This window comes from Topomyia yanbarensis, chromosome 1 (genome assembly GCF_030247195.1).
Source record: "Topomyia yanbarensis strain Yona2022 chromosome 1, ASM3024719v1, whole genome shotgun sequence".
NCBI classification, from domain to species: Eukaryota; Metazoa; Arthropoda; class Insecta; order Diptera; family Culicidae; genus Topomyia; species Topomyia yanbarensis.
Genome location: NC_080670.1, coordinates 111,807,957 through 111,827,605, shown reverse-complemented (window position 1 = coordinate 111,827,605; position 19,649 = coordinate 111,807,957).

Here is a 19,649-nt window from a genome sequence, read left to right as displayed (position 1 = left end):
GAATGTATTCGTGAATTCAGCTATATCGGAGTATTAGTTAGAGTTAGAATCAAAAACAAATTAATAGCGTTGTGTCTGGGTGATAGACCTTTCATTTGCAATTAGTTTGGATAAGATCGGTTCAGCCATTGCTGATAAACACGAATGAGAGTTTGTCCGTTACATACACACATACAAACACACACACACACAGATGTCCCAAATCGTTCAGCTAAATCGATTGGTATATAAAACTCGGCCCTCCAGGTCTCTGAAAAAATCTTGAAAGTTTGAGCGAATTCTATACATTTCTTTTATAAGAAATGTAAAAATCGTTCTAGTCATAGGGTTAAATCTCAACCATTGCAGAGTTATTGAACTCTTTCTTCTCGAACGCCTCCCCTTCAAATACAATCAATTATTTGTCTGTTAACGCAGTACGATGCGAATGACTTGTAAATAAAATGGTTTTATAAAGTAGATTTGCCCTGTTTTTCTAACTTTTCAGAATGGCTAAATCACGGAAGTTGAAGGAATGTCAAAAGCAGCGTTTTATTAGCCACTTTTCTAAGAAGTTTGGAAAAGAATGGCTAAACCGAGAATACACTAATAATTGTGGGACAATATTGTATTGTTAGAAAGTTATTTACAAAAAACCTGCTGTGTTTTGACAAAATCGACCACATCTCAGAAAGCAAACAACATATCGAAAATCAAAATTAATTGTGTCAAATGGCAACGTTAGGCCTTTCATTGGTTCCATTAAGATCCGTTCAGCCATTGCTGAAATAATTACATAACATTTTGTACATACATACATACACACACACATACAGACATTATCTCAATTTGTCGAGCTGAGAAGATTGGGGTATGAGACTCGGCCCTCAGGGCCTCGGAAAAAGTTATCAAAGTTTGAGCGAATCCTATACATTTCTTTTGTTAGAAAAGTAAAAAAGATACTTAGCTTATTTAGCGGCTTGTCCGGTTATTCCACTATTCACTTCACCAACCTAGGCACCGGCGAACAAAGCCAGCCTCAAACAATGGTTGACGTTCACAATGTATATATATTGATTTACTCTATGCACACACAAGAATACGATCTGCTTCGATCGAGAGCTCAGACGCTGAGAAAAGTTACTTTCAGAACCGAGTACTGGTATACGAAACGAACATGGGACAGAGGTCGATTAGGGCGGGAGTACCTTAGGGCTCCATATTCGGCCCAACGCTCTTTTTTATTTTTTTTTTACAATGGAGAAGACTGTTTACGTACTAACTCAGTACACGTGCTATTGGTAGATGTCCAAGCTACCACACGGGGTGCACTGGGGGCGTGTCGGGCTCGAATGGTAACGCTGCCATTAATACCGACTAAACTCCATTGGGCTCCGCCATCGAACTACCTCTCGGTATTACTTCTGGAGGGATGGCTGTACTTGATGTACTCATTCACTCTCGCGTTCATACGTCCTGTATGAGGCTTACTTGGGTGCTCTCTCTATCGCACCTTGATTCACTCTCTAACACTCCACATGAGGCTGACTTTTGTGCTCACCTTTTTCGTTCCTTGCGAGGCTGACTTGTGTGCTCAACTTACTCATTTCTTGCTAGGCTTTCTTTTGTGCTCGCCTCACCCATACCATGTGAGGATGACTTGGGTGCTCTACCTCTCACCTGGTTCCCTCTCGATCGTGCCACTCTATTATACCCCTGTCACTCCCCCTGGCATCCCATGTGGGACATTTTTCCCACTTCTGACATACCATGCGAGGCTCACTTGTATGCTCACCTTTTTGGTTCCTTGCTAGGCTTAGTTTTGTGGTAGCCTCTACCATACCATGTGAGGCTGACTTTTGTGCTCACCCTTAACATACCGTGTGAGACTGACTTGGATGCTCACCCTTTCACTCCTCTGCCACGCCATGAGGCATCGATAGCTAAGTCCCAACATACTACGCTACGACCCTCCCGTCTTGGCATGAGGCAGTCCACTTATACGTGAGTGTATACTCTTCAGTCTTGCTTCGGGGTGGCTGGGTTTACGCCTTACGCGGTTGCCAGTCGCTGCGCCAAACCTGCCTCAGCATGAACAGACCATTCACTCCCTTTTTTGCGCTCGGCCTTTTTCGCTCCAGCTAACCAATCACTAGTTAGCCGTGCCCATCGTCTGTTGCTCGGTTCGCCAAATTACCTTTAGTCTACAGGCAATCTGGGTGGTAGCAGCCGAGACTGCGTTCCACTTCTCCACTGATTGACACATCCGCTGAATAAGGGTATCAGGGGTTGTGTCCCAGCCACAGACGTCAAGCATTGCTCCTCTTTCGACGTCGAACCGAGGACATACGAACAGTATGTGTTCGGCAGTTTCGTCTACACCTGGGCAGTCCGGGCAGGCTGGGACCGCCGCATGCCCGAACCTCTGGAGGTACTGTCGGAAACAGCCATGGTCTAACAGCAATTGTGTCAGGTGGAAGTGAACTTCCCCATGGGGTCTTCCCACCCAGCTCGATATGTTAGGTATCAGCCGGTGGGTCCACCTACCTTTCGAGGAGTTATCCCACTCAGGCTGCCATCTGGCGACCGAGGTCACCCTGGTGCGCTCGCGGGCTCCTCTATTTCCACGTAGTTCGAAATACTCCTCGTCTTCCCGAATGACCAGCCCGACTGGCATCATGCTCGCTATCACGCAGGATGCATCGTGTGATTCCGTGCGGTAGGCAGATATCACTCTGAGGCACATCACGCGGTAGGTGCTCTCCAGTTTATGTAGGTAACTGGTTACCCTCAGTGCTCTTGACCATGACGGGCCGCCGTACCTGAGGATAGATACGGCAACGCCTGCCAGTAACCTACGTCTATTGGCGCACACCTTTGAGCTGTTGGACAACATCCTCGATAGTGCCGCAACAGCAGTCGACGCTCTCTTGCATGTATAGTGTTCGCGCCTCTGTTCAGCTCTAATAACTGCCAAGTAAAATTGTTCACACGATTCCATCACAATCGAGCAGAATCTCCAACCGGTAAGAACATTCCAGAATAAACTGTCAGATATTTGACTCGCATACAACAGTAGCAACAATAGCAACAGCAGCAGGCGCGGTAATGCATCATCGTCAGTGAGCGAATGTTCCACGCGTTTCTAGAACGCGTGGCGTGGAATATAAATGCGTGCGTTCTGCGCATCGCAGGAACCAGTATTATTCCAACAAGTAAAGTGTGAAGTACAAGTGAAGAGTGAAAATAAAAGAGTAAAGTGTGAAGTGCAAAAAGTGTTTTTCCTTCCAATAAATCACATCCAGTTGCAAGTGGTTTTCCTAAATACAGTCCACATAAGTTGTTTGCGGTTTGTTTTGAGTGGTCCATCCAAGAGTTTTATTTGTCTGCGGACAAGTGTAAACATAGCCAGCCACCAACAGCAAGCTGCAAATTTTCTACACCAAGGGCCACCCCTAGGCCCAAACATTGGTCCGTCGAACCAGATATTAGGTCCATCGTTCCTATTGCCACCGTGACTTCTGTTGTGATTACTGAGTGATTAGTGATAAACAGCCAAAATGCCGCCCAAGAGAACTCCAGTGAAAAATGCTGATGTTGATAGTGATGAAGATGTCAGTGCGCTCATTCACTTCCGCGAAATGGCGCAAGCAAAAGTGCTCCGGATTGAATCCATACTGCAGAATGCCAGAGTGGAGCAAACCGAGCTCACTCTTCCACAAATAAAAACATTTGTGAAGAAGTTAGAAGCAGCCTACGCCGAGTTCACTAGCAATCATCAGCGAATCATTGAAAGTATTCCTGCAGCCAAAAGAAAGGAACACAGTCAGTGCTATCTGCAATTTGAAGATCTTCACAACAGTGTATCCATTTTGCTCGAAACATGGCTCGAGGAAATTTCCAAGACACCACTAATTCCGCCACCCTCACAGTCCATCGTCAATCAGCAGCCGGTGATTGTCCAACAGCCTCTCCCACGTGCTATACCTACGTTCGATGGAAAATATGAGCACTGGGAGAGATTCAAGATGATGTTCCGTGATGTGGTGGATCAATCGAACGAATCCATCCGCATCAAACTGTATCATCTTGAAAAAGCACTCATCGGAGATGCTGCAGGTATAATAGATGCAAAAACTATCAGCGATGGAAACTATGAGCGGGCATGGCAGCTGCTCGAGGAACGCTTCGAAGATAAAAGACGCATAGTTCAGCTACACATTGGAGGTCTCATTAACACGAAGAAGTTGTCCAAGGGGAGCTACGATGAATTACGAACGCTCGTCAAGTCTTTTGTCAGCCATGTGGAGAACCTCAAATTTCTTGGCCAGGATTTCTTTGGAGTTTCAGAGCAGATTCTGATATACATACTGGCTAGAGCGCTGGATGGCGAAACTAAGATGCTTTGGGAGTCCACAATCAAGCGAGGAGATATGCCCAGCTACGACGAAACCATTGCTTTCCTGAAACACCGTGTCTACGTACTAGAGCGATGCCAAAACCAACCACAACGCAACGAATTTTCCATCAAGCCACAGCATGTCAATCCCGTACCACAAACCACCAAGACATCATTCCACAGAGCCTACACAGCTACAACACAGCCAAAACAAGGACCTTGGTGTGACTTCTGTGGGTGCAATCATTTTAACTTCAAGTGTCCGTCATTCAGAAAGTTATCGATCAGCCAGCGTTTCGCAATGGTGAGGAGAAAAAATATTTGTTTTAACTGCCTCCGAGTTGGACACCGATCGATACAATGCCACTCCACTAAGTCGTGTTTCAAATGCCAAAAGAAACACCATACCATGTTGCACTATGAAACTCCCTTTCAGAATGTTGCGCCACGGGGAAGTTTTGTGAGTCAACCAACAAACTCGTCGATAGCACGTGAATCGATCAGCAGTGAACGACCTGGTAATGAGCCACTTTCGCACAACCACTCCCAGTTACAGAAAACTCCTATGCTTCTTACGGCCGTCGTCAATGTGCGAGATCGCAAAGGAGGAGTTATTTCTTGCCGCGCCTTGCTGGACAACGGTTCCACGGTAAATTTAATTTCTGAATCAATGGCGAACCGTTTAGGTCTGGAAAGAAAACCAGTATGCATCCCTATTACTGGCATAGGAGAATCAAAAACGTACGCTAAAGACATCATCCTCGCAGAAGTTCGATCCAGAATCAGCAATTTTAGCATGGAGATAGAATGCTTGGTCATTCCCAAAGTAACTGGAGAGATTCCCTCAACGAAGATCGATATATCCAATTGGCCGATACCAGTAGGTTTTCAAATGGCGGATCCGCTGTTCCATGCGCCCCACTATGTTGACATGCTCATCGGTGTATCCAAGTTTTTCCGTTCGCTAAAATCGGGATTTTTCCAAATGGCCGATGACCTTCCGGATCTTCGAGAGACCCATTTCGGATGGGTAGTCGCTGGAGATGTAGGAAATTCCTATTTGAGACGCCCCACATCCAAGCTATCCATTCTTACAATTGAGGACAACCAGTTTCCTAAGCATGAACATCCTAATAATTCTGGGAATCTATCCCAGCCCGGGGGAGTATGTTCGCGCCTCTGTTCAGCTCTAATAACTGCCAAGTAAAATTGTTCACACGATTCCATCACAATCGAGCAGAATCTCCAACCGGTAAGAACATTCCAGAATAAACTGTCAGATATTTGACTCGCATACAACAGTAGCAACAATAGCAACAGCAGCAGGCGCGGTAATGCATCATCGTCAGTGAGCGAATGTTCCACGCGTTTCTAGAACGCGTGGCGTGGAATATAAATGCGTGCGTTCTGCGCAACGCAGGAACCAGTATTATTCCAACAAGTAAAGTGTGAAGTACAAGTGAAGAGTGAAAATAAAAGAGTAAAGTGTGAAGTGCAAAAAGTGTTTTTCCTTCCAATAAATCACATCCAGTTGCAGTAGGAAAACCAAATACAGTCCACATAAGTTGTTTGCGGTTTGTTTTGAGTGGTCCATCCAAGAGTTTTATTTGTCTACGGACAAGTGTAAACATAGCCAGCCACCAACAGCAAGCTGCAAATTTTCTACACCAAGGGCCACCCCTAGGCCCAAACATATAGTCGACATGGCTGCCGAAGGTCAGCTTGTCGTCTATAATGACTCCGAGAGACTTCAGGCTCCGCTGTGTGGTGATCACGACTTCTCCCACATGGATAACTGCATGTTGTGCCGACTTGCGGTTGTTGACGATAACTACCTCCGTCTTATGATGAGCGAGCTCCAGGCCTCTCGCGCTCATCCATTCCTTCACCGTGTTGATCGCGTGTTCTGCGGTAAGTTCTACATCAGGGATTGACTCCCCGTAGACCTCCAAGGTTACGTCGTCAGCAAAGCCGACGATCTTGACCCCCAGGAGGGAACTTCATTCTCAGAACCCCGTCATACATGAGGTTCCATAGCACCGGGCCTTGGATCGAGCCCTGCGGGATTCCGGCGGTGATCGGAACCCTTTTCTGATCGGCATCGGTCTCGTATAGCAGTACGCGGTTCTGGAAGTAGCTTTCCAGGATCCGGTACAGACCCACCGGTAGGCTAATCCGGTGTAACGAGAGCGCGATGGCATCCCAGCTTGCGCTGTTGAATGCGTGCTTCACGTCCAGTGTCACTAACACACAGTATCGAATGCCTCGCCTTTTAAAACCGATTTAATCCACCTATCAGTGAGATAAAACATTTCTTACACATATAACTGTTGCATAATTCATTAGTTTGCCGAACTCACGCGAAGTTGGCAAGTAACCTGATGTAAAATTAAAATAATTATTAGGCAAAAAAATTAATAAAAAGTTATTCATAAGATGGGTAAAATGATTGATACAAATCAAATTGATAAACAAATCAATAAAATTAACTCAAAATGCATGAAAATTTGACAATATTAACAAAGTTCAGAGAGGAAATTAAATTGTTTCAAGCCAACAAACTGTCATCCAATAATTAAATGGTGAATAATAAAATGAACTGACTAAACTGAATTAATAAAATGAAGATACCGAATAAAATATATGAACTGGGAAAAATTAACAATTTAAAAAAATGACTAAAATAAATTATTTTTTTTTACAATTTTTCGGGCTTGGGGTCCTTTTTCGGGCTTGGGTTTTTTTCGGGTTAGGGGTTCTTTTTCGGGCTGGTGGTCTTTTTTCGGGCTTACGGTACTTTTTCGGGCTTGGATTCCTTTTTTGGGCTTACGGTCCTTTTTTGGGCTTCGGGTTCTTTTGCGGGCTTGGGTCCTTTTTCGGGCTTAGGGTTCTTTTGCGGGCTTGGGGTACTTTAAGGGGTTGGGGTCTTTTTTCGGGCGTGGGTTTTTTTCGGGGTTGCGGTCCTTTTTCGAGCTTGTGGTCCTTTTTCGGGCTTGCGGTCCTTTTTTGGTCTTGGGGTCCTTTCTTGGGGTTGGGGTCCTTTTTCGGGCTTAGGGTCCTTTTTCGGGCTTGGGGTTCTTCTCCGGGCTTGGAGTCCATTTTCGGGCTTGGGGTTCTTTTTCGGGCTAAGGTCTTTTTTCGGGCATACGATCTTTTATCGGGCTTACGGACCTTTTTCGGGCTAACAGTTCTTTTTCGGGCTTGCGGTCTTTTTTCGGGCATGCGGTCCTTTTTCGGGCTATCGGTCCATTTTCGGGCTGGGGGTCCTTTTGTGGGCTTGGAGTCCTTTTTGGGCTTGGGGTCCTTTTTCGGGCTTGGGTCCTTTTCGGGCTAACGGTCCTTTTGCGGGCTAACGGTCCTTTTTGGGCTTGGGGTGTGTTTTCGGGCTTGCGGTCTTTTTTCGGGGCTGCGGTCCTTTTTCGGGCTAACATCCTTTTATGGGCTTGCGGTCCTTTTTCATTCTTGCGGTTATTTTTAGGGCTTGCGGTCCTTTTTCGAGCTAACGTCCTATTTCGGGCTTACGGTTCATTTTCGGGCTTTCGGTCCTTTTTCGGGCTTGGGGTCTGTTTTCGGACTTGGGGTCCTTTTTCGTAAATTTCGGGCTAACGGTCCTTTTTCGGGCTAACGGCCCTCTTTCGGGCTAACGGTCCTTTTTCGGGCTTGGGATGTTTTTCGGGCTTGGGGTGTTTTTCGGGTTTGGGGTCCTTTTTCAGGGTTGCGGTCCATTTTCGGGCTTATGGTCCCTTTTCGGGTTTGCGTTCCTTTTTTGGGCTTACGGTTATTTTTCGGGCTTGCGGTCCTTTTTCGAGCTAATGTCCTTTTTCGGGCTTACGGTTCTTTTTCGGGCTTTCGGTTCTTTATCGGGCTTTCGGTCCTTTTTCAAGCTTACGGTCCTTTTTCGGGCTTGGGGTCCTTTTTCGGGCTTGGGGTCTTTTTTCGGACTAGGGGTCCTTTTTCGGGCTTGGGGTCTTTTTTCGGGCTTGGGGTCCTTTTGTGGGCTTGAGGTCCTTTTGTGGGCTTGGTGTCCTTTTTGGGCTTGAGGTCCTTTTTCGGGCTTGGATCCTTTTCGGGCTTGCGGTCCTTTTTGTGACTAACGGTCCTTTTTCGGGATAACGGTCCTTTTTCGGGCTAACGGTCCTTTTTCGGGATAACGGTCCTTTTTCGGGCTAACGGTCCTTTTTCGGGATTGGGGTGTTTTTGTGGGCTTGGTGTCCTTTTTCGGGGTTGCGGTCCTTTGTCGGGCTAACGTCCTTTTTCGCGCTTGTGGTCCTTTTCATGGATATAAGTTCTCGGTAGTCTAACATGGACGTATGTCCTCGGTAGTTTAACAACTTGATGGATACATGCTCTCGGTAATCCAACATGGACATATGTTCTTGGGAGTTTAACAACTTCTGGTTTATTCAGTTTAAAAATTTTAAGAGCTAACCTAGTTAACCTGACTTTACTATTCTATGAACATAAAGATGGGAGGAGTCAGTTACAATTCCAAAGTACATAATTATGTACGGGTAGCGTAAAAGGGAAAACAAATTGATGAATAAGTATGAGTGCATCGGTTGCGACCGATGCTTGTTTGGTACGCAAGGCTGTTTATTTGTCGCCTAAGCATAATAATAACCTAGTGAGAATGTTGCTATAGCAAGTGGTGTGACCCAGAATGGTTTAACTGCGCCCATCAGGTTATGCAAGTTGGATTTGAATGCGATCGTTCGAGTAATTTACGATCTGTGGGAAAATATGAGTGTGGCCTCGTTTCAAGTGGCCTGACTAAAGGATATGTTTGATTTGGGTTTTATGACCTGTGATCTGAGAAGGATTCACATTGGTGCATGTAGGGATTGGATTTTATGACTTGTGGGAATATTTTGTGAAGTTATAAAGTAAGTCCGTTACATCATCCCCCTTTTGGTTGAATGATGTAGCGAAGTGAAATTATTCATGTGAAAGAACTGACTCCTTTACAATTCTAATGAATATTACAAATATGTTGTGTTTTATGTTTAACCCAATTTTTTGTTTTTTGTTGTGTTTTATGTTTAACCCAATTTTTTTTTTTTAAAGTTAGGCTCGGTGGATCGAATTTTACTATATTATAGTATATAATATTACTATATTATACATTTATTATATTTTTGTATGAAATTGATAAAGTGTTCGTTAGTATCGTGCTTTGTTGCTAGAGTAGCCTAAATAAAATTTGGTTTACTTTTTCATTCTCCTTTAATAAGTCTGTTTTTGTGTACAATATTTCTTAACAATAGTTATTTTGTTTTCAATTTCACAGTTTGTATCTAGTATTTTTATAATGGTGTAGGGATCTATATAGAATGCCCTTAATTTTTTTTATTTTCGTTTTTTAAATATACTTTATCTCCTATGTTGATTATTAATGGGTTTGTTGGTATGTGTATAATTTCTTGTCTTGAATGTTTATCCTTCTCTAATCTTTGTTTCGCTATTCTGTATTTTAATTCTTTGCTATCTATTTTAATTCTGTGCTATCTAAGTCTAAATTGTACATTGGTGTTATTGTTGTTGGGTAATTTTCTTGTGGTAATTTTTCTTTGTTGCCAAAAATTAGTTCATATGGAGTGAATTTATGTTCTGAGTGTGGGGTAGTGTTATAAGTAAATGCGTAGTATGGTATCCATTCGTCTCAATCTGAATGGTGTTCATTTACGAATTATCGTAGATATTCGTTTAAACATCTATGATTTCTCTCCAATGATCCGATTGTTTGGGGGTGGTATGCTATAGCGAATGTTTGTTTTATTTGTAGGTATTTACAAATCTTTTCAAGTACTTCGTTTTTGTGTTCGGTTCCTTGATCTGATTTGAGTTCCAGAAATTTTCCGTATATTAATATGAATTTCTCTACTAGATTTTTTACTATTATGTTTGATTCTTTGGTTTGAGTGGGTAACACTACGATGCATTTAGTTAATTCACATTGTATCGTTATTGCGTAGCGATAATTGTTGATTGTTTTTGGTAATGGGCCTTTTGTATCTATGGATATTATTTCGAATGGTTTTGATGGTGTATTGGTTATTATTTGTTTTTCTTTGGCATATTTTATTATTTTGATCTCTTTTTGCACGATTCACAGGCCTTTATGAATCGAGAAATAGAACCTTTCATGTCCTTCCAATTGTAATATTCTCTTATTTTCAGGTACAGTCGGTGCTGTCCTCTGTGTCCTCCCGTAGGGGTTTTATGGTGGTTTTTTAATATGTACTGTATCTCGCCAGGATCACTAATGAACTTGGGTGGTTGATACATTATTATCTGTATATTTTTACATTTCTTACAAAAGAAATGTATAGGATTCGTTCAAACTTTGAAAACTTTTTCCGAGGCCCGGAGGGCCGAGTCTCATATACCGATTGACTCAGCTCGACAAATTGAGACAATGTCTGTATGTGTGTATGTATGTATGTACAAAATGTCATGTAATTATCTCAGCAATGGCTGAGCCGATCTTAATGAAACTAGTTTCAAATGAAAGGCCTGACGTTCCCATTTGACACTATTATTTTTGATTTTCGATATGTTGTTTACTTTCTGAGATATGGTCGATTTTGTCAAAACACAGCACGTTTTTTGCAAGTAACTTCCGAACAATACATTATTGTCCTGCACGAAACTAGAAAGCTTGTAAAAATACCTTTCTAACAAGCTATAGATTGTCTAAATCCGTGCACGAGCGGCGGAGATATTGGACATTTTGTATTTTTAGTCCTCGCTTACCAATTTCCACTAACTAAAAATGAGATTGTTTCATACGGAGTATTGCTTTACTGGTGTTTTATGGGCAAAACTAAACCGATTTTGAATATCGGGGTATGAAAACACATCTACGTGATTCAAGGAACTCGATGTTGAGAACATTTTGTGAATTACCTTTACAATAAATTAACTATTTCTCAAAAATCAATATATAAGTTCACTTCAAAGACAAAATAATGTGTTGATAAAGAAACAGTGAGTTCTAGTGTTTATCCCTTGGATTAGGCATGGCGTTCAATCATGAGGGAGATGTTGGATGGTATATCAATACACAGATCAAAAAGTAATTCACCTAGTAGTGAGATAAAAGACTTCTCATATAATTATACTCATGGCGTCACCGAAAGCAACTGTATGTTTGAAGCCCAAAAATCTAGCGAAAATTTAGCTCTTTTGCAAGATTAAGGTTATACTGGTTATGGCGCAAAAATTGCTGCTTACATTATTTATGATAAGAATGTAAAAAATCAATATATCATAATAATATACCTATAAAAATAATGTCACTGCATTAACCATCATTTTTCATTCCTCACACGCCCCCCCCCCATCTCTCTCTTTCTCTCTCTCTCTCTCTCTTTCTCTGTCTCTCTTCTATCGCATCTATCTAGCTATTTCTGTATCCATTTCTAAGTTGTGTGATAAGATCTTCTGCCAATCTGAAATATTTATTAATTGTAATTGCGAAAGTTTGAGAAAACAAAACTATTTTTTGTCTGCTGCTACATCAACTCAACTTTAATTCAATTGTATTCAAAGCCTGTATCTACACTATTATTAAGGAAATTCATGGCTATATCAGAAAAAATATTTGGCTTAACTGGGTAATATGAAAGTTTGACGATGAAAATTTCCAAAAGAGACATTCCACGTGCGATATTTAAACTTTTGAATAAAACATATGCTCAAAGACTGAAAGCTGAAGCCAGCAGGATTGGACTTGCCATCAACGTCTAGAAGACAAAATACAGGAGAGGAAGAGATTCTAGAGACGACAATGTGAACCTCCCACCCGAGTTCGGATTGACGGTGTCGAAATCGAGATGGTCGACGAATTCATGTATTTAGGCTCACTGGTAACCGTCGATTTTATTTTGGATATAGTAGTGCATGAAATTAAAGTCAATATACGCAATCGATCAATTCTTCAACGGATTGTATTATTTTACAAAATCATACAGATTTTGTAAAATAATATATTTCAAAATTTCATATAATTTGGTTCAGTAGATTTAGAGTTATGGTGTACATCGCATGTCTCTTGAAGATTCACTGTAGCTCACCAAACTTTCAATATTTTTCGGTGAAAATTTAGAAAATCATTGCTCAAATCTTGCATTATTAACCAAATAGACTCAGTACGGCAAAACAAAAATTTTGGGGGCGATATTTTTTTCATCGAAAACCCCCTTAAGCAAGAATTAATTTCATCAGTAGATGTGGAACAACAGGTAAACTTTGACGAAGATCATCCACCTCGCCACCAAATATCCGATTGGTTCCAATTATGTGTCATCATGAACTCGTCCTATTCTATTCTTTCAGCACTTCGCTTATACCTGAATTTTGATTGATATTGCAAGTAGTGTGTTCCGTAAGCGCAAGATTTGGTCGTTCGCGTAAAAGTTCTCTATCAAATAAATTCTTGCCATTCCATTTTTGTGCTGGTAAACCTAAACATAATAAAATTTTAGATCATTATATATATTCAGTGCACCCCCCCCCCCCTCTCCCCTTCCTCGGCTCAGGTATCTACCTCCCTAACATCATGCACAAAATCTGCCCTATGGCCATCTTCTTGATGGAAGCAAACTTTATGTCGAAATCGAGTTCGTCGCTAATAATCGCATTGAATGAATAGATAAGGATTACTTCAGAAAACTCCCCCTCCCCATTGCATGGTTCACCCCACCCACCATAGCCACCTCCTTAGTGGTAGAAATATACATGTCAAATACTTTATGGATATAAAAATAATTCTTTAACTCACCGCTCCGCACCGCGCGGTAATGCGGTAAATGCAGTAAAATTTTATATTTTTAAAAAATAGTGTTGGAAAATTTTCATTTGTGTAACAGTATATAATAAAATGTTATTTTTATTCACACGAAATTTAACTTTAAGAGACTCCTCAGAATGTATTGTTTATGAAAAAATCAACTTTTTCATTTTCTTATAATAAAATTCCGTTCATTTTAAGGCAAACATTATACATTCAAAAACGTTCTACTGCAGTAATAGGAATACTTTTATTTTAGCAACCCTTCAGTTGATTGAAAAAGGGGAATAAAAATGTAATAAGAAATGAAGTTGCATATTTTTTTCTTTAAATTTTCATATTTTCAATACTTTTGACATATGAAAATAAAATGTATGATTTTCGCATTTACGTAGTAAAACCACCTTTCATTCTTAAAGGAATTTCACCAATAAAAATACCAGTACTTCTATATAGTAGCGCATATATTCCAATACAGTGAAATAAAAACATATTGTATTTCATCAATAAGAACGGCGCCATATTTGACGAAAAAATTGCTCTATACATTACATCTAATCAGGTGTCCGGTCTCAACCGGTACAGAATTATTGAACATTAGAAAAACTGCAAAAATGTATGATTTGTAGCATACAGCAGAAATGATTTTTAATAATAGGGGGTTTTACGGACAATATATCTCAAAACTCTAACTTCCGCATTCTTCAAGAAACAGATGTATTCTCATTCAACAACTAAGATTGCTCCCTTTGAAAATGTATGAAGTGTAATTTTCCTAAGGCTAGTTCGAAAGTTCTAGCATTTAATGTATTTTCCTCTAATATTTTGCCAATAAGCCAAAGGCAAAAACTTCAATTGCAGTGAACGGGAGTCAAACTATGTGGTATTTGGCAAAAAAAAGCTTCAAAAAAGCTACAAAATAGTCTCAACTGAAAAATATTAGGACTTAATTTGGTAGAAAATTATAGTAAATTTGAATGGAAGTACGCGAAAAGAAGTTATGTAGCATACTTTTTGAGAAAGAGTCCATTAAAATTGACTGTAGAAAAATTCACATTGAATTTACACAGCAATCAAAGAAGATAGAAATACGATACTGATGAACGAATGATAGAATAATCATCCAAATTTGGACCCCTCCTTATTTTGGACGCTTTCATACATGTGTATCCTTTACTGCCAATTATTGCAAATTCGTTTGGTTTGTGTTTAAGTCCCAGCATAATTAGTTCATCTCTAATTCCTTTAAATTAGTCAAAATTCGCAATTGAAAAATTGATATCGAAAACGATTCACAATTCCACGATTACCAACAGAAATCGGGAGAAGTGATGCACTTTTAAATTGGATTTAAGAGTACAAATTTATTGTTTTTAAATGATCTAATAATTTTGTCTCTATTTGGATCTTGCATTTTATGTATTTGAAATAATTAGTTTGTGAATTTTTACTTAGAAGTATCAAATAACTAGTCCAAAATATGTCGTAAAAATAATAGCGTCAAAATATTTCGGGCGCAGCTAGATTTTCTTTTGTAATAGCAGTCTGTTTATCAATTTAGAATAATCAAAATTATCACTTTATCAATTATTTTTTTGCGGTGCGGTTGCGGTAATATCCGCGCGGTAAAAGCTCTTTCCCGCACCGCATCTGCGGGAAAAAGAGTCTCACCGCACCGCAGATTTTGCGGTGCGGGTGCGGTAAATACCGCGCGGTTGCGGTAATTACCGCAACCGCGACGAACCCTATGTAGAACGACTTTGCTTCTACTGACTTGAAGTCAGCGGCGTAGCCAGAAATTCGGTTTGGTGGGGGTTTGCTGAAAATCGATCTTACTGTCCAAACGGCATAATTCCGAAATCGTAATTTTTGAAGTTTTAAAATTATGCAGAATTAATTGTTCAGAAAATAGTAACAGAGTTCGTGTCTTTAGTGAATTCGTAGTCATGAACTTTATTGTAGTCATGAATATTAACCTGAGTAAATTCACCATAAATACTTCTTGGACGATATACCGTCAAAATTATTTTATCAAATGATGTGCTGTTTAACGTTTGTAAAACTCATCGAAGATACTAGGGTTCGTCGCGGTTGCGGTAATTACCGCAACCGCGCGGTATTTACCGCACCCGCACCGCAAAAACTGCGGTGCGGTGAGACACTTTTTCCTGCGGATGCGGTGCGGGAAATGAGCTTTTACCGCGCGGTATTACCGCAAGCGCACTTCAAAAAATAATTGATAAAACCTGCAGTCTGCATTAAAAAGTAAATTAAAACTATGACTTTTACCATTTGAGAAGGACGCAACTAGATTTATTTTCTGAACGAATGCTTAGCAATGTCATTATTAGGAAAATCTCTCTCTCTCAGAACGTTCGAGTTTTAGTTATTACCTACAATAGAGAAACATGAGAAACATTTATTTGCTCTAATTTCCATAGACTTGATAATGATTTGAAAAGAAATCCGAATATAATCTGTATTCGACCTATCGCTACTTGATTTCTTACATTTTGGTCATTCAAATATGATAAAACATACTGTTACTAAGAAATAAAATCTATAAGCTGTTGCCAATATAATTTGGCATCATTATTTCTACGACATATTTTGAAAACTTTATTTTATACTTCAAAGAAAAAATTTACAAACGAACCTTTTCAAATACATAAAACGCAAAATCATTGAAAAACAATTGAATTTTACTGTCAAATCCAATTACAAAATGCATCAAATCCAATTACAAAATCATGGAATTCAACTGTGAATTTTGATTAATTTGGAAAACTTAGAGATGAACTAATGATACTACGACTTAAAAACAATCCAAAGAATGTAATTATCATCATCAAACCAAACGAACTTGGAGCAATTTTTTTTCGTGTGCGTCCATTGTTCGTCCAACTGGGAATATTTTCTACCAAATTAACAAATAATATTTTTCAGTTAGGAATATTTTGTAACTTTTTGAAAGTAAAGCTTTCGAAGTTAGTGTAGGGCATTGCGATTTTTTTGTGTTTTTTCTCAAAGTCTCCCTTAAGGTCTTCCTTCATATTGTGACAAGTGTCAAAGTTCGCCCAGATGCCAAATTTTGCATAGTTTGGACAGTTTTTGCCTTAATTGAAAATTTATCTCGAACTTTTAACGTTAGGTTAGGTATTTTTACATAGAATCTGTATACAAAGTTTGAAAGAAATCGGTTAAGAAGATTTTGAATGGCAGGTAACACCACAAATCATATTTTTTAAGAGATGTTCTCCAAAAAGCTTCGTCATCGAGTCGTTTGTCGATATTTTTGTATGGAAATATTACTGCATGTTATTGAAATGATACACTATAATATACAAAAGTTTTGATCAGTTCGCTTCACGCAAAGTTTAAAAAAAATCGATAAAAAGTGTTTTTAACGCCAAAACCCTTACCACTCTTAATAAAACTTGCAAAGTTAAATATTTTCATAAATGTTACATTCTGAGGAGTCCATCAAAGATAATTTTCGTGTAAATAAAAATAACATTTTACTATATACACTTACTACACCACACAAAACAAATAATTAATTTTTCAACACAATTTTTAAAATACATGATTTTTACCGCAGTTACCGCATTACCGCGCGATGCGGTGCGGTAAATGCAATGCGGTTGCGGTAAGCGGTGCGGTTTTATTATTTTTTTGCGGTTGTGGTGCGGACTATCCATTTACCGCCCACATCCGCACCGCGACGAACCCTAGAAGATACTAAACCTCCGAAATTGGCGATTTCAAAATGATGCTATCTTGACCTAAATTACTGTTTATGAACATTTGACCTATACATATGATTGGTCATACAACAATAATCAAATGCTCATCAAAATCGATCAGGACCTGCTAGAGTCGAATGGAGTCATTTGTGACTAACTTTGTGCAAATCGGTCCAGCCATCTCTGAGAAACAGAGGTCACATTTTTTCCACACACACACATACATACACACAGACATTTTCCGATCTCGACGAACTGAGTCGATTGGCATATGACACTCGGCCCTCCGGGTCGGGATTGGATTGACGAATTTTAGAGTGAATGAGAAAGGCAAAAACATTTTTAGCAAAGGTTGAAAGTTATGCATTTTTGGTGAGCAGTTCTTTGTTTTATAGACATTAAATCAATTTTAACTTCGCTTCCTATTAAATAAAGACCCTTATTACAGTACATGTCTACAAAAGCGAGCTTAATTTGAAAAGAAATCTGGTCACATTTTTTCCACATACACACATACATACACACAGACATTTTCCGATCTCGACGAACTGAGTCGATTGGCATATGACACTCGGCCCTTCGGGTCGGGATTGGATTGACGAATTTTAGAGTGAATGAAAAAGGCAAACACATTTTTAGCAAATGTTGAAAGTTATGCATTTTTGGTAAGCAGTTCTTTGTTTCATAGACAATAAATCAATCTTAACTTTGCTTCCTATTAAATAAAGACCCTTCTTACAGTACATCTCTACAAAAGCGAGCTCAATTTGAAAAGAAATCTGAGGATTATGATTGAAAAATTCTGGAAATTACAATTGGAATGCTTTCAGGCAGGAGTTTGATATTGATGCTATTAGACAACTGTGAAATCAAGACCAATAGATCAGTTACATATCAGGACCCCATTCCGACAATGTATCAAAAGTCCTCATGATGTTTACAACAACAGGTTATCAATGTACGGATCAGATAATTGTTATTGTAATATTGAATTAAATCAGTCAGCATCAATAAATTTTCAACTTTAATCCAATATTTTTTTTTGGTGGGGTGGAGGGAGTTGCATGGTGTTAAACCCCAAAACCTTCTTTTGGCTACGCCGTTGCTTGGAGTTATTTATTTCACTTTTCATTTTCCGCTATGTTTCAGATCGATCCGAAGGTTATAAGTTAGAAAAATTGCAGTCAGAAGGTTCGCACAAATGAACATTTTTGCACTAAGTTATCAAGTTCCTTCCAGACAACTTGGAAATGTTCGGTGATCATTTCTAGCGATTGTTGATAGAAAAATGAAATACAAAGTTCTTTTCATCGAAATAATGTTTGGCTTATTTCAATGAATTATTGCTATATTGAACAATAAATAGGCGACAAAGAGTAATCCACAAACAACAAGCCATAACTTTTAAAGTATTTAAAATAGATATTTGAAGTCTTCAGTAAAGTTATTCGCAAAAGTAAGAACTACAAATTTGCTGAAAGCATCATTTCGATATAATCACTTCCAAGAAAATTTGTGAAAATATCTCACTCATAGCGGGAATAATCAGCAAAAGCACAATACCGAAAGAAAGGGCATATTGCCTCCATTAAATTCTCCGAAGATACTATTGACCTAAAATAAGCCGTTTTGGCGTTAATAATAGATTACATGTTTTTGGTCATATTTCTGGCAATGGGAAATGATAAAAATCTTTCGTCCGCATTTAATGTTAAATATCTCTTTTGATAATAGTCCGATTTCAACAATCTACAGCTTGTTCGAGAGGTAATCGTATAAGCTGCCTAAAAATATATAAAGTGTTACTCTGTGTTGTCAATTTCGGCAAATAATTCGAAAAAACTGCAAAAAACGCCATTTTTGCACATTCAATCATTCATATCTTGGAAACTAAACATCAGAATTAAAAACAAATTAATAGCGTTCTTACTGTTTGATAGGTCTTTCATTTAAAATTCGCTTGGATAAGAACGCTTCAGCCATTGCTGAGAAACACGAATGAGAGTTTGTCCGTTACATACACACACAGAGACACACACATACAGACATTGTCCCAAATCGTCGAGCTGAGTCTATTGGTATATAAGACTCGGCCCTCCGGGCCTCGGAAAAAATCTTGAAAGTTTGAGCGAATTGTATACATTTCTTTTATAAGGAATGTAAAACATTCAATGCATTATTAGCGCCAAAACGGTTAATTTTAGGTCAATAGTATCTTGGGAGAATTTAAAGCATACATTAAGCCCTTTCTTTTAGTATTGTGATTTTACTGATTAAACCCCGTATGAGTGAGATATTTTCATAAATTTTCTTGGAAGTGATTGTATTGAAATAATGCTTTCAGCAAGTTTGTAGCTCTTACTTTTGCGAATAACTTTACTGAAGACATCAAATACATATTTCGAATACTTTAAAAGTTATGGCTTGTTGTTTGTGGATTACCCTTTGTCGCCTATTTATTGTTTAGTGTAGTAATAATCCATTTAAATGGGCCAAGTATTATTTCGATAAAACGAATGTCGTATTTCATTTTTACATTTCTTATAAAAGAAATGTATAAATTTCGCTGAAACTTTCAAGATTTTTTCCGAAGCCCGGAGGGCCTAGTCTTATATACCAATCGACTCAGCTCGACGATTTGGGACAATGTCTGTGTGTGTATGTAACGGACAAACTCTCATTCGTGTTTCTCAGCAATTGGTGAATCGATCTTATCCAAACCAATTTTAAAGGC